At 44.4% G+C, this 13701-nt stretch overlaps 1 pseudogene; it reads left to right on the forward strand.

The window, feature by feature from the left end:
- Positions 1-8182: 8182 nt before the first annotated feature.
- LOC136793065 (zinc finger protein 211-like) lies at positions 8183-10507 on the forward strand (annotated as a pseudogene).
- Positions 10508-13701: the final 3194 nt, after the last annotated feature.

Genomic DNA, 13701 nt, shown 5'->3' on the forward strand with positions numbered 1-13701 from the left:
CCAGGACAGGACCTTTTTTTTTTTGCCTGCGTTGTGCAGCACGCAGGATCTTTGTTCCCCAACCGGGGATTGAACCCATGCCCCCTGCATTGGGAGCGTGGAGTCTTAACCACTGGACCGCCAGGGATGTCCAGAGTTGGACCTTGAATAGCACATCTCTGGAGCTACAATCACGCAGATGTTTGTAGGCATCTGGCAGAGGCTAAAAGAGCACTATGGGCATGAGTCAAACAGCCAGAAGGTCAGATCAATGGAGTGAGAAAAGATGTTACTATATGTAAGTGAATCCGAATGTCTCCAGAAGGATCTACAGCCGTAAATGTGTTTCTTTTCAGACTCATACAGGTGGGGAGGGAAGCGTTTGTGTTATATTTACCCTCATATGTATTTATATGAACTTTTCCAAGTAAAGCATGAAATAACAAAAGGAAGTAGTAGGCAAAATAACACAATTTAATCAATTAAATGAGAAAAGGTCAGAAATCATTTTGAAGACATATCAAAAAATATCTTTAACATACAAATCAGGTACTTTAACTTGAAGTGAGAAGTAACCAATTTTGTTTACATATGAGACACCACCGTAGATATTAAGTGTCCTACGAGGAATGGCATCTCATGGTGGATTACTGATACCCTGGTCCCATCCATTGAGGCCCCTATACCTCACATAATTCAAATGAACGTGCCATTCAATCTTCACAGGCCAATACTTTGCTCTTACATGTATTCTAGCCAGTGCCTATTCCAACAGCCTCTCCTTCACCTACACAGGAACTCAATACTATACACCTCTATACTTAGTTGCCCATGAGGTACCTCAGTGGTTCAGCCATCACATACAGCCTCAACTGACAAGTTAATTGGATCCAGCTGTCCTCGGGCACCCAAGTATGGCACTACATTGATGACATCCCCTCGTGAGGGGATTTGCTAGACACTCATGCGGGACATACTCATCATTGCACTTGCAGAAAGCAGACGGGCCACTGCCTGACACAGATTTCAATGTCATGCCACCCCAGTGGATTTCTTTTTTTTCTTTTAAAATATATTTATTTTTGGCTGTGTTGGGTCTTCGTTGCTGTGTGTGGGCTTTTTCTCATTGGGGCGAGCGGGGGCTACTCTTTGTTGCGGTGCACAGGCTTCTCATTGTGGTGGCTTCTCGTTGCAGAGCACGGGCTCTAGGTGCTCAGGCTTCAGGAGTTGTGGCACGTGGGCTCACTAGTTGAGGCTGATGGGCTCTAGGCACGCAGGCTTCAGTAGTTGTGGCACACGGGCTCAGTAGTTGTGGCTCATGGGCTCTAGGTGCGCAGGCTTCAGTAGTTGTGGCACACGGGCTTAGTTGCTCTGCGGCATGTGAGATCTTCCTGCGCCAGGGCTCGAACCCGTGTCCCCTACATTGGCAGGCAGATTCTTAACCACTGTGCCACCAGGGAAGCCACCCCAGAGAACTTCTTAGCTTCATCCAGTGTCCCTAAGGGCTACTCTATTGCTGATATAGTTAAAAGCAACTTCTGATTTTGTCAGCTTCCATCAGTGTAAGACAGGCCAAACCTATTGGATCTTTCTGGCTTCTAGAGGCAACATATTCTCCATTGACTACTAAGGCTTATCACCCCAAAATCAGCCCACTTTGGGACCTTTACAACAGAAGGTCCTAGAGTCAGTTCAGATGGCTGGCCATACAACGGGCGCTTCTTTTGGTGCCTCCTGGAGACTCCAAGGTGGAAGCTCTGGCACCCGCCTCCTATGCTTTGTAGAGTCTCTGGGCCCAGGATGGCAGTAAGTTGCCCAGGGGCTTCTTGTGCAAACTGCTGCCCGTTTCAACTTCACATGACATGCCGTGAGAGCAACAACTTCGGGCTGCTTACTGAACTCTCTTGGAAAGGAAGGCTTTCACAGGACCTGAACCTGTGATACTCTGCACCCAGTTACCCATTATTTCCTGGGTCATGAAAGCAACACCCCATAAACTCAAGAGTTACCATCAAGGCCTTGATACATGATGGAGCCATTCCTGGAGCTCTGGTGTATCCCACTTGCAGGAAAACATAGCCTTCCCTGTTCTCAGGCTATTGCCAGATGCCACAGTGCTGAAGGAAAGCACCCTTCTGGACCCTTGGCTACCTGGGCATTCACTTGGGGTCAACTAAGAAAACAATGGGAGATCACATACTTTATTTACAGTAATGTCACCAGTACATGTGATGGAGCTCTCTGGAGGGCTCCATTCAAAAAATTTTGGATACTGTTCCTCAGTCATGTCAGACAGTTATCTTGGCTGCTTATAGGCATTCATATTTTCTTCCCTGGATGTTATTGTTTGGGCTTCATGATCTGGACTAGTGGGTACATGATCTTTGTCCTTCACAGGCACAAGCAGCGAGTCCAACACATTCACAGCAACAGAATTTCCCCACACCTTCCCATGAGGCCAGAGCCACACGCGCCATCCTGATCCTGGTGAGCTTCATCGTCTGTTTTTACTGTCTCTCTTCCATTTTGAATCTTTGTGTTGCTGTAATTGTAAATCCAGGCCAATGACTGATGGACATCTCTGTGCTACTAGCTTCATGTTTCCCAGCTTTCAGCCCGTTTGTGCTCATCAGCAGTGACACCTTTGTCTCTAAGTTCTTTGATTTCTGCACCAAAAAAGAAAAAAATGTTTTTCCTACTCTTGTTAAAGATCTATAAGGTTTCTCTAATTTCAGCATTTAGATCAATTGTTCATTTTCTTTTTTTATTATTTATTTATTATTTTTTAAAAATTAATTAATTAAACACTCGAACGACCTTTAATGTGCTTACAACGAATCACTTTTCAAAACGCACGAACACTTTCTAAAACGTAACTTTGGACACAGTACACAAATTAAAATAGCGATATCAAAAACCATGGTTGCATGGTCTGATCCTCTAAAATGGACTTTAGGAATCTCTGAGCAATTTTCTAGGATTCTAAATGTTCATCCAATGAGCCTAGCTACGTTTCTACAGATTTGAATGTTGCACTGAGAACAGCTGCTCAGAGATGAGTTCCCTCTGTCAATCTCCACAGTTTTTCAAGGTCAAGTTACCTGTGAGCCCATTTGCATCCTCACTCCTTAAAAGTGTGCTATGAAATAAACCAGCAGGATGTATTGGGTGGAAACTGATTCCCAGGACACGTATGGATAAGCAAGTCAAACATTAAACATTCTATTTGAAAGAGAAAAAAAGCAGAGAAAGATGTTCCAATACATATCGTTCAAGGAATAGGAGTTTCTACTAAAATACAAAAGTTGCGCAGCAGCAGTTACGACTTTTAATGGTATTTTGTTACATGGGAAGACATATCCTGCCAGATATCTTGCAGGAAAAACTTTCAAGAGAGATTACGCCTAATCTATCCCATATACTTAAAAATGGCCAAATCTGAAACTCACCAAGTCCTTTTAGAGATGAGGAAATAGGGCCACAGAAGTTAGGTGCCATCGTTTATGGCCATCAGGAATCAGCATTTTATTCACTAAGCCCCTGGCTGAAGCACTCTATCCTTTACTGCAGGACTTCTTGCTAAAAACCCACGCCATCAAATGTCCCCTTGTTCTAACCAGAAAGTGGTCTGCAAAGTTAGCCACCTACTCCTTTGTTTTCCTTGAGGCCAGATTATCACCGGCCAGGACTTTTGTGTAAGGACCTTCCCCACACTTGAAGTGGTGCATTAAGTCAACCGCAGGCCAAGTTGTTTAACGTTTTCTCTGTTGAGATTACTTCTCTGCCCTGGACCAGCACCTGCTCTGCACCTCTCTGGCTGGGCAGCCTTGGATGTGCTAACTGTCAAAACAGAGGGGCGTCCACAGGGTAACCTGAGCCAACACTGACTGTGAAGGTGACGTGACATCAGAAAGGTTTGAAAAGCAGTGTAGGAACTGCAAACCTGTATGAACGGTTCAGGTTAAAATATTCGAGTTCAGAGTAGTATCAGCAGACGAGAGGAAGAGAATGTTTGTAATGGTCTAATTCACCCACGTGAGTCAATCACACTTAGTAAGGAGGTGGGACTAGAAGTGAAAAACGGAGAGGAACATTGAGGTGAGAGAAACAACAATGGAAAAGCAATAGTCAACTCCAAGTCCAGAGGAACGGAAGTGCCTCAATTTGTGCGCCTGCAAAATATACACAGTGATCTGCCAACTGTCATGTTAACATGCCATATTGCCTCTGGGATCCTTAGGAGGAAGTAGTGAAGGGCCCAACATTTCATTATTTTTCAGTGTTAATTTCAAGCTCTGTAGCTCCAGCTCTTAGACAGTAGCACTCTGATTCTATTATGTCTTGTTCTTCTTTTGAACTTTTTCCACTTTTCCCTGATTTTGGTGATTCTTTCTCCTTCTTGTTTTTATTTGGCATGGCTGGTGCTGACCACTGCTGCCGCTCCAGCCTCCTGCCCCCATCAGCAGCAGCTCCCCCGCCCCGGCCGTCGCCGCCGCTGCCGCCGCCGGGGGACTGAGTCGTTCGCTCACTCACGGTTCCCCTTTCCCAGGCTCCCAGAGGTGGCGGGTGGCGGCCTTATTTATTTATTTTGGCTGCGCTGGGTCTTCGTTGCTGCACGGGCTTTCTCTAGTTGCGGTGAGCAGGAGCTACTCTTCGTTGCGGTGCACGGGCTTCTCATTGTGGTGGCTTCTCTTGTTGCAGAACATGGGCTTTAGGCACATGGGCTTCAGTAACTGTGGCACGTGGGCTCAGTAGTTGTGGCACACTGGCTTAGTTGCTCCGTGACATGTGGAATCCTCCTGGACCAGGGCTCGAACCTGTGTTCCCTGCATTGGCAGGCGGATTCTTAGCCACTTTGCCACCAGGGAAGCCCTCCTCTGTCTTTTCTTGTGGCCACACCTGAGTGACCATCTCATAAATCATACAAAACTCTTTTCATAGAAATTCCCTTTATTAAATATCTGGTGATTTGTACCATCCAGAAAATATCGTCTTTTATCAATTCTCCACAGAAAATTCACCTGTTCATTTTTAATTTATTTTTAATTTTTAATTTTCTTATTTTTTAAATAATATTATACTAGTTTCAGGTGTACAGCATAGTGATGTAGTATTTTTACAGATTATACTCCATTAAAAGCTATTACACAATAATGGCTAAAATTCCTTGTCCTATATAATATAACCCTGTTGCTTATCTATTTTATACATAGTAGTTTGTATCTCTTAATCCCATACGCCTAATTTGCCCCACCACCCTTCGCTCTCTACTTTGGTAACCACTGGTTTATTTTCTATATCTGTGAGTTTGTTTCTATTTTGTGTCATTCATTTGTATTGTTTTTAAATTGCACGTTGGGCTTCCCTGGTGGCGCAGTGGTTGAGAGTCCGCCTGCCGATGCAGGGGACACGGGTTCGTGCCCTGGCCCGGGAGGATCCCGCATGCCGCGGAGCGGCTGGGCCCGTGGGCCATGGCCGCTGAGCCTGTGCGTCCGGAGCCTGCGCTCCGCAATGGGAGAGGCCACAACAGTGAGAGGCCCGCGTACCACAAAAAAAAAAAATAAAATAAAATAAAATCTAAATTGCACGTAAATGATATCATACAGTATTTGTCTTTCTCTGCCTGACTTATTTCACCAGGCACAGTATTCTCTAGTTTTATCCAAGTTGCTGCAAATCGCAGAATTTCATTCTTTTTATGGCTGAATAATATTCCATTTTACACACACACACACACACATCACATCTTCTTTATCCATTTGTCTGTTGATGGGCATTTGGGTTGCTTCCATATCATGGCTATTGTAAATAGCGCTGTGGTGAACTTTGGGGTGCATGTATCTTTTCAGATTAGTGTTTTCATATTTTCCCAGAGATATACCTAGGAGTGGAATTGCTGCATCATATGGTAGTGCTAATTATAGTTTTCTGAGAAACGTCCAAATTGTTTAACATTGGCTACACCAATTTACATTCCCACCAACAGTGTAGGAGGGTCCCCTATTTTTCCACATCCTCTCCAACATATGTTTAGACTCTTTGCTAACAGCCATTCTGACAGGTGTGAGGTGATATATCATAGTTGTTTGATTGCATTTCTCTAATAATTAGCAATGTTGAACATCTTTTCACTTGTCTGTTAGCCATCTGTATGTCTTCTTTGGGATAGTGTCTACTCAGGTCTTCTACACATTTTTGATGAGATTATTTGTTTTTTGATACTGAGTAGTGTGAGCTGTTTATATATTTTGGATATTAACACCTTGTCAGTCATCATTTGCAAATATTTAATCCCATTCCATAGATTGTCTTTTTGGTTTGTCAATGGTTCCCTTTGCAGTGGGGAAGCTTTTAAATTTAATTAGGTCCCATTTGTTTATTTTTGCTTTTATTTATTTATTGGCCACTCCGTGTGGCTTGTGGGATTGTAGTTCCCGGACCAGGAATTGAGAACAGGCCCTCGTCAGTGAGAGCACGGAACCCTAACAACTGGACCGCCAGGGAATTCCCTGCTTTTATTTCCTTTGCCTTAGGAGACAGATCTAAAAAAATATTTCTCTGAGTTATGTCACAGAGTGCTCCACGGAGCATTTGCTTGGCTTGGGCAGGGGTGCCCTGGGCCGGGGCACATGGTGAGGCAGTCACAGTCAGACCTCTGTCTGCCCTGCCTTGGGGACAGGACCCTTGGTCTCTCACAGCTGATCAGTATGTCCCCTCTCTAGCACTTCTGCTCTGTTTTGGCATTGCTCCATAGGGAGAAGGCAGGGCCTGTGCGGTTCCTCTACATGTATGGTGGGTAGGTGATCTGTGGCCAAGCAGCTAGCCTCAGAAATCTGGGCTGCTTCTGATGTCCCAGTGAAGTAAGTGCCAACAATGGTGGATGCAGCCCCACCTGGGCTCTGCCCTGGGATCCAAGGGCCTCTACGTCTCAAGGTCTTTTCTCTAGTCTTGGCTGCCCTAAACCTGGTGCAATGCTCTGACATGGAGGTAGCAGGCCCAGACATTATCAGGTAGGTAAATGGATCATTCACAGGAAAGCCATCAATGTTGTTTCCCAGTAGAAGGATAGTCCTGGCCATTGAGTATGGCATGTAATATATGAGCAGGAGGGGGGACAGAGGGTGAACTAGGTGTTCTCTGAGTCCCCAAGCTGGGTTGGAAGGGAAAGAGGATTACAGTGACCAGACTCCCTTTGTCCTGAAACAGGCAACCTGACATTGAATCCCAAATACCTGTCCATTGCTGAGAGATCACAATGAGAAGACACACCCTCTCTGTGCCTCAGATTCCTCCCTTGAAATGGTCCATTTGCTGCTCGGTGACTACACTTGGGTCTTCCCACCTGTTACCACCCCAAACTCCTCCAAACCCAGTGCCATCCTCATTTGCTGCATTCATAAGGCCTTTCTCCACGATGAACTCTCTGATGTTGAACCAAGTGGCACCTTTGGATAAAACATTTATCACATTCCCTGCACTCATAAGGCTTTTCTCCAGTGTGGATTTTCCTATGGGTATTGAGGTTTTGTCCTATGCTAAAAGATTTCCCACATTCACTGCACTCATAAGGCCTTCCTGCAGTTTGAGTTCTTCAATGTATAAGGAAAGTGACTTTATGAGTAAAAAATTTTCCACATTGGCTGCATTCATAAGGCTTTTCTCCAGTGTGGATTTTCCTATGGACAGTGAGGTACTGGCTTTGGCTAAAGGCTTTCCCCACATTCACTGTATTCACAAAACCTTTCACTAGTGAGGACTCTCTTATCCTGAACAAGTATATCTGTGTGGCTGGAGGCTTTCTTGCTTTATCCCCAGCTGTGATGACCTGTGATATCACCATGAGATATAAACTTAAGGTCTTCTCAATCTTCAATAGATAGACTTTAATAGACTCCAGAGTTCCAAGAGTTACATTAGTTAGATTCTGTAAGTACAGGTATTGTTTAGGTGAGGAGATGGAATCCATCTGTTGTACATCCTTCCCTCTGCCTCCATTGGAGCTTCTTTTTGTAGTATTTAAATATTGTCCCTTTTTGTGTGTTGAGTTCCTCTGGGCCAATGTTGGCCACTCACATGTCCTACTGTTCTGTTAGGACTTGTATCATTTACCTCCCATGTAGTTGTTGAACTGGGGGTGGAGAGTTCTTGGTGTTTCACGGGATGGACATGACTCTGGTCTCAGCAAAAAGAGCTCTCAGGTAGCATGGCCAAGATGAATGGCAGCTGCAAGAGCTTCATATCAGGTCTGTGTTCAAGTCATTCCAGAAACCTATACTGGTTGAGTGTCATTGCCAGTGGCCACAAATCATTTCTCTTGTCCCTTCTCCATTCTTTTTTTATTTTAAAATTTATTTATTTTTGGCTGCGTTGGGTTTTCATTGCTGCGCACAGGCATTTCTCTACTTGTGGCGAGCAGGGGCTACTCTTCCATGTGGTGCATGGGCTTCTCATTGCGGTAGCTTCTCGTTGCAGAGCACGGGCTCTAGGTGTGTGGGCTTCAGTAGCTGTGGCATGCAGGCTCAGTAGTTGTGGCTTGCGGGCTCTAGAGCTCAGGTTCAGTAGTTGTGACACACGGGCTTAGTTGCTCCGTGCCATGTGCGATCTTCCTGGACCACGGATCAAATCCATGTCCCCTGCATTGACAGGCGTATTCTTTTTTTTTTTTTTTTTTTTTTTTGCGGTACGCGGGCCTCTCACTGCTGTGGCCTCTCCCGTTGCGGAGCACAGGCTCCGGATGCGCAGGCTCAGCGGCCATGGCTCACGGGCCCAGCCGCTCTGCGGCATGTGGGATCTTCCTGGACCGGGGCATGAACCTGTGTCCCCTGCATTGGCAGGTGGACTCTCGACCACTGCGCCACCAGAGAAGCCCCAACAGGCGTATTCTTAACCACTGCGCCACCAGGGATGTCCTGCCTTCTCCACTCTTGATATTCTACCAACTTGTCATTTCTACAACTTCTCATTTTTATTCTGATTCCAGCCTGGAATTAATTCCCTATCACCTCTCTAAGTCACTTATCTCATGTGGTCCTCTCACTGTTTTCCGCATAATACCTACTGACATTGTTTATGTCCTGAAACACATAGGTATCCTGTAATATTCCTCGAACACCAGATACCTGTTGCATTCAGATTTTCTGGGGCCTGGACATACATTTGTGCACAGAATCACAGGTCACCAGTAGACTTGTTCCTGGCAGAAGCTATTGAGAGGAGTGAATTGTAGAACATGCCTTTCACCATTGGGCCACATCCAGTCCTTGTTTCCTGTGCTTGGTGAGGCCTCCTCAATTCTGTGACCTTAAGGCCCAATACTGCAGAGCAGTTGCTTCCTCAATTTGACCCCAACTTCATTTCCTGAACACAATCCCATGGACTCATTCTTTCATGTATCAGATGTACAGTTGTGATGGTGTCACTCCCCCGTAACAAACTCAACATGGACTTCACAGTTGTTTTCAGGTTCTTGGCGTGGAGTTGAGGATGAAGAGACACCATCTGAACAGAATGTATCTGGAGAAGAAGTGTCACAGATTAGGACCCCCAGCACAGGTTTGTCTCCTGAGAAGCCCCAGCCCTGTAAGATGTGTGTCCCAGTCTTCAGAGATATTTTGCACTTGCCTGAACACCAAGGAACAAATAGGGGACAGAAAGCATACACATGTGGAGAATGTGGGAAACAGTTCTATTTCACTGCAAACCTTCAACAGCACCAGAAGCAGCACATCAGAGAGAAACCCTTCTGATGTGATGTGGGGAGACCCTCGTTTTTGAAGAGCTGCACAGTCTATGCATCAGGGAATCTCTCTATGTACAGTGAGATTGGGAAGGAATTAGTAGCCAAAATTGGACTTCAGAAACAGGTCACTAATACCAGGAAGAAACTGAACAACAGTAAGGAGTGTGAAGCTGTTTTTCACAGTGGAAAAGGTCATCACAGCTGGGGAGAAGGCGAGAAAGCCTCCAGCCACACAGAAATACTTGTTCAGGGTGAGAGAGTCCTCACTAGTGAAGGGTTTTGTGAGTTCAGAGAATGTGGGAAAGCCTGAACTCGAAGAACTAACCTTATTCACCACCAGGAAGTTCACATGCAGAAAGGCCCTATGAATGCAGCCAATGTGGAAAAGTTTTTACCCACAAGTCCAGATACCTTGCACATCCTAGAGTTAACTGTGGAGAAAGGCTTTTTGAGTACAGCTAGTGTGAGAGATCTTTTAGCCAAAGGAAGTACCTCACTGCCCACTGGAAAATTCACACCAGAGAAAAGCCATATGAATGCAAGGAATGTGATACATCGTTCATCCAAAAGTGGAACTTAATTGAACATCAGAGAGTTCACAGTGGAGAAAGCCTTTATTAGTGCAGCGAATGAGGGAAATCCTTTAGTTAAGGACAGCTTCTGCGTATCTATAGGGAAATCCACACTGGATAAAAGCCTTATGAGTGCAAGGAATGTGATAAATCTTTCACCCAAAGGTACCACTTGATTCAACATCAGAGAGTTCACAGTGCAGAAAAGGCCTTATGAATGCAGCAAATGTGGATGGCACTTATGTTGGAGGAATTGAGGTGGTAACAGGGTGGGAAGAACCTGTGCAGTTATTATGTAGCAAATAGACCCTTTCTAGGGAGGAAACTGAGGCACAGAGAGAATATATCATCTGTTTGTGATCTCCCAGCAATGGACATGGATCTGGGATTCAATGCCAGGTTGCCTGGTTCAGGATACGGGGAGGGTCTGGTCACTTCACTTCTCCCCACCCCCACACACCAGTTTTGGGGACTGAAGGAACACCTCTATCCTGACACTTCTGCCCCGCTCCCATAACCACCCCTCCCCCACCCTATTAATCCCTACTCATACCCCAGCCCCATGCTGATGGACAGGGGTATCTTTTCTCTGGGAACCAACATTGATGACTTTTCTGTAAGTGACCCCATTTATCTACATATCCTAACCAGTGCTCAGATTCGATTATTATAATTCTCATTTGTGAAAGAAGGTGTGTGCGGCCCAGAGAGGTTGAGGGACTTCCACAAGGGCTCACTACTGCTAAGCCTTTGATGACAGTGGTTCCTCTACACACTGCACCCATCCACTGGCTTCTCTCCTGCCCCTCCGAGCAGGGCCTCCATTTGCTGTGTCCTGAACGTGAACCACCTACACCTGGCATCTCCATCTCAACTAGGGCCTCCAGCTTCATTTCCACCAGTGCACATCTCCCAGAAACACCCTCCCACTTGGGAAGTTCTTCACAGGGACAACAGCACTAAGCCAGGAACTATAGACTGGGTGATTGGTGTTACCCCAGATTTGACATGGGCTCCACCACCATATGCAGTGATTCGTTTCCAAGGTCCTGTCCATCTTCTTCATAAACCCACATCAGGATGTCCCTGTTGCCCCATTATGCAGTTGACCCACTCATGTTCTGGGCAGTGTGAGGGACACTAAGGACTAAGAATGTCCACTGTGGCCCTCATGTGGCCTGGTACCCGAGGCTCTTCCTCCTAACCCCTCTACCTATCATCTCAGTGATCCTCCCCCACCACCACCGAAAAATGTAAGTCACCAAACAATGATTGTTAATCAGCAAGAACTTGCCCACCCTTCTTTGGGACCCACACTTGACCAACCTAACTTAAAAGCTAAGTTTTAATGCAGGTGGACATCTCAAATGAAGACCGTAAAATGGCACTATGAAATCATTATGATTTTAATTGCATTTCTCTCAGGATTCTTTTTTTTAAAAAAATAATTAATTATTTTTTTTGCTGCGTTGGGTCTTCCGTTCCTGTGCCCGGGCTTTCTCTAGTTGCGGCGAGCAGGGGCTACTCTTCGTTGCGGTTTGCAGGCTTCTTATTGTGGTGGCTTCTCGTTGCGGAGCACGGGCTCTAGGCATGCGGGCTTCAGTAGTTGTGGCACGCAGGCTGTAGAGTGCAGGCTCAGTAGTTGTGGCGCACAGGCTTAGTTGCTCTGTTGCATGTGGGATCTTCCAAGACCAGGGCTCGAACCCGTGTCCCTGCATTGGCAGGCGGATTCTTAACCACTGCGCCACCAGGGAAGCCCCATCTCTCAGGATTCTTGATGTTGAGGTGTTTTTTTCTCAAAAAATGCTCTTTATTCATTCCCATATATTATTGCATTTAATGCTCACTTCATACCCATGAACAGAGGAAGCAGAAAGATAATTCCTTCACAGATGAAGAGTTTGAGATCCATAATAAAGTCCTTCTTCCCAATTAACAGCGAGTGAGCAGAAGATCAAAAACCACCTCTGCTTTTAGCTCTTCAACTTCGCCCTTCTTTTTTGAAGACAATGGAGTGTTCAGCCCTCATTTTCACATATGTTTATTGTTATTTAAAATATTTTTAGCAACAAACTTGAAGTATAACCAAAAATCCATACTTCAAAATGTATAGAAGTTATATTTACATATAATTTTTCACATTAACTCATTCAAAGTGTAACTCTATTGTATTACAGGTGTTGGTTGAAACATCTAGGCATCTTAGCATTTTGTCTTCATATCATGCAAACTAAGTCCTAACCAGGACTTAATGTGTGTCCTGTCTAGTTAAATTTCTATTCCTATCTTTTGCCTACTTTTATTTTGTGAGATTTGCCTATTTTCTCTCTTTTTTTTTTTTGACAAATAGGAGATCAGGGAAACAACAAAGACATCTGTGAGATTTCACTCATTCACCAATAATGTGAGTGACTTTTTTCTGAATGTAATTGTAATTTGGAATAGTGAAAGCATAGGTTCTCATGTTTTCCTCAATTTTTTTACTATGCATGATGTAATGACTACATACATTATACATGTTTAAGATAAATCTGCATTATTAACTTATGCTACCTCAGTCCTAAGTCCAGACATTCAATTACACAGTAAATTAAGCCCTGTTTTGTAGTGTTTGCCAATTTCCCACCATAGCTAATGTCAAATTGCCAACATAATGTCACCGAATATGGAGTTGGGAAGCATTGCCAGTAGGCCACCATTGTATACTTTTTCCACCTTACAGGTTCAGCAGCAGCAAATAATTTTAAGAATGTAGTTACCATAGTAGAATGATTATAAAGTGACAGGTTTTGCATATTTGTTTTAAGAATCATTTCATGGATGTATTGTTGACTTAGAATAAATTGAAAGTATTTGAAATGTACATTTTGACATTCTGATACTTGTGCACACCCCTGAAACCAGTTTCCTCCTGCCATTTTAAACTCATCCTCAACATTAAAATTGCTGTTGCAAGGGACTTCCCTAGTGGTCCAATGTTTAAGAATCTGCCTTCCAATGCAGGGGACCCGGGTTGGGTCACTGGTCAGGGAACAAAGACCCCATATGCCGCGGGGCAACTAAGCCCGCGTGCCACAACTAGAGCGGAGCCCGGGCGCAGAAATGAAAAGTCCTACATGCCACAACTAGCACCCTATGCAGCCAAGTAAATAAATATTTTTTTAAATAAATATTTTTTAAAAATTACTGGTGCAAGAACATATTCTACTTTTGTGACGACTATTTTCAAATGTTTATATAAATGGAATGACTGTTGGATCCTACCCGTATGTTAGGTCATTTATCATATCGTGCACATTTTTATGCTTGTGTAACATCATGTACATAGTGGTTTTTAAATTTATCATTCCAGGTATCATGTCATTGAATACATAATATCTTAGCATGTATTTCTAAAATAAAAGAGCCGTC

The sequence above is a fragment of the Kogia breviceps genome, chromosome 18 (genome assembly GCF_026419965.1).
Source record: "Kogia breviceps isolate mKogBre1 chromosome 18, mKogBre1 haplotype 1, whole genome shotgun sequence".
NCBI lineage: Eukaryota > Metazoa > Chordata > Mammalia > Artiodactyla > Physeteridae > Kogia > Kogia breviceps.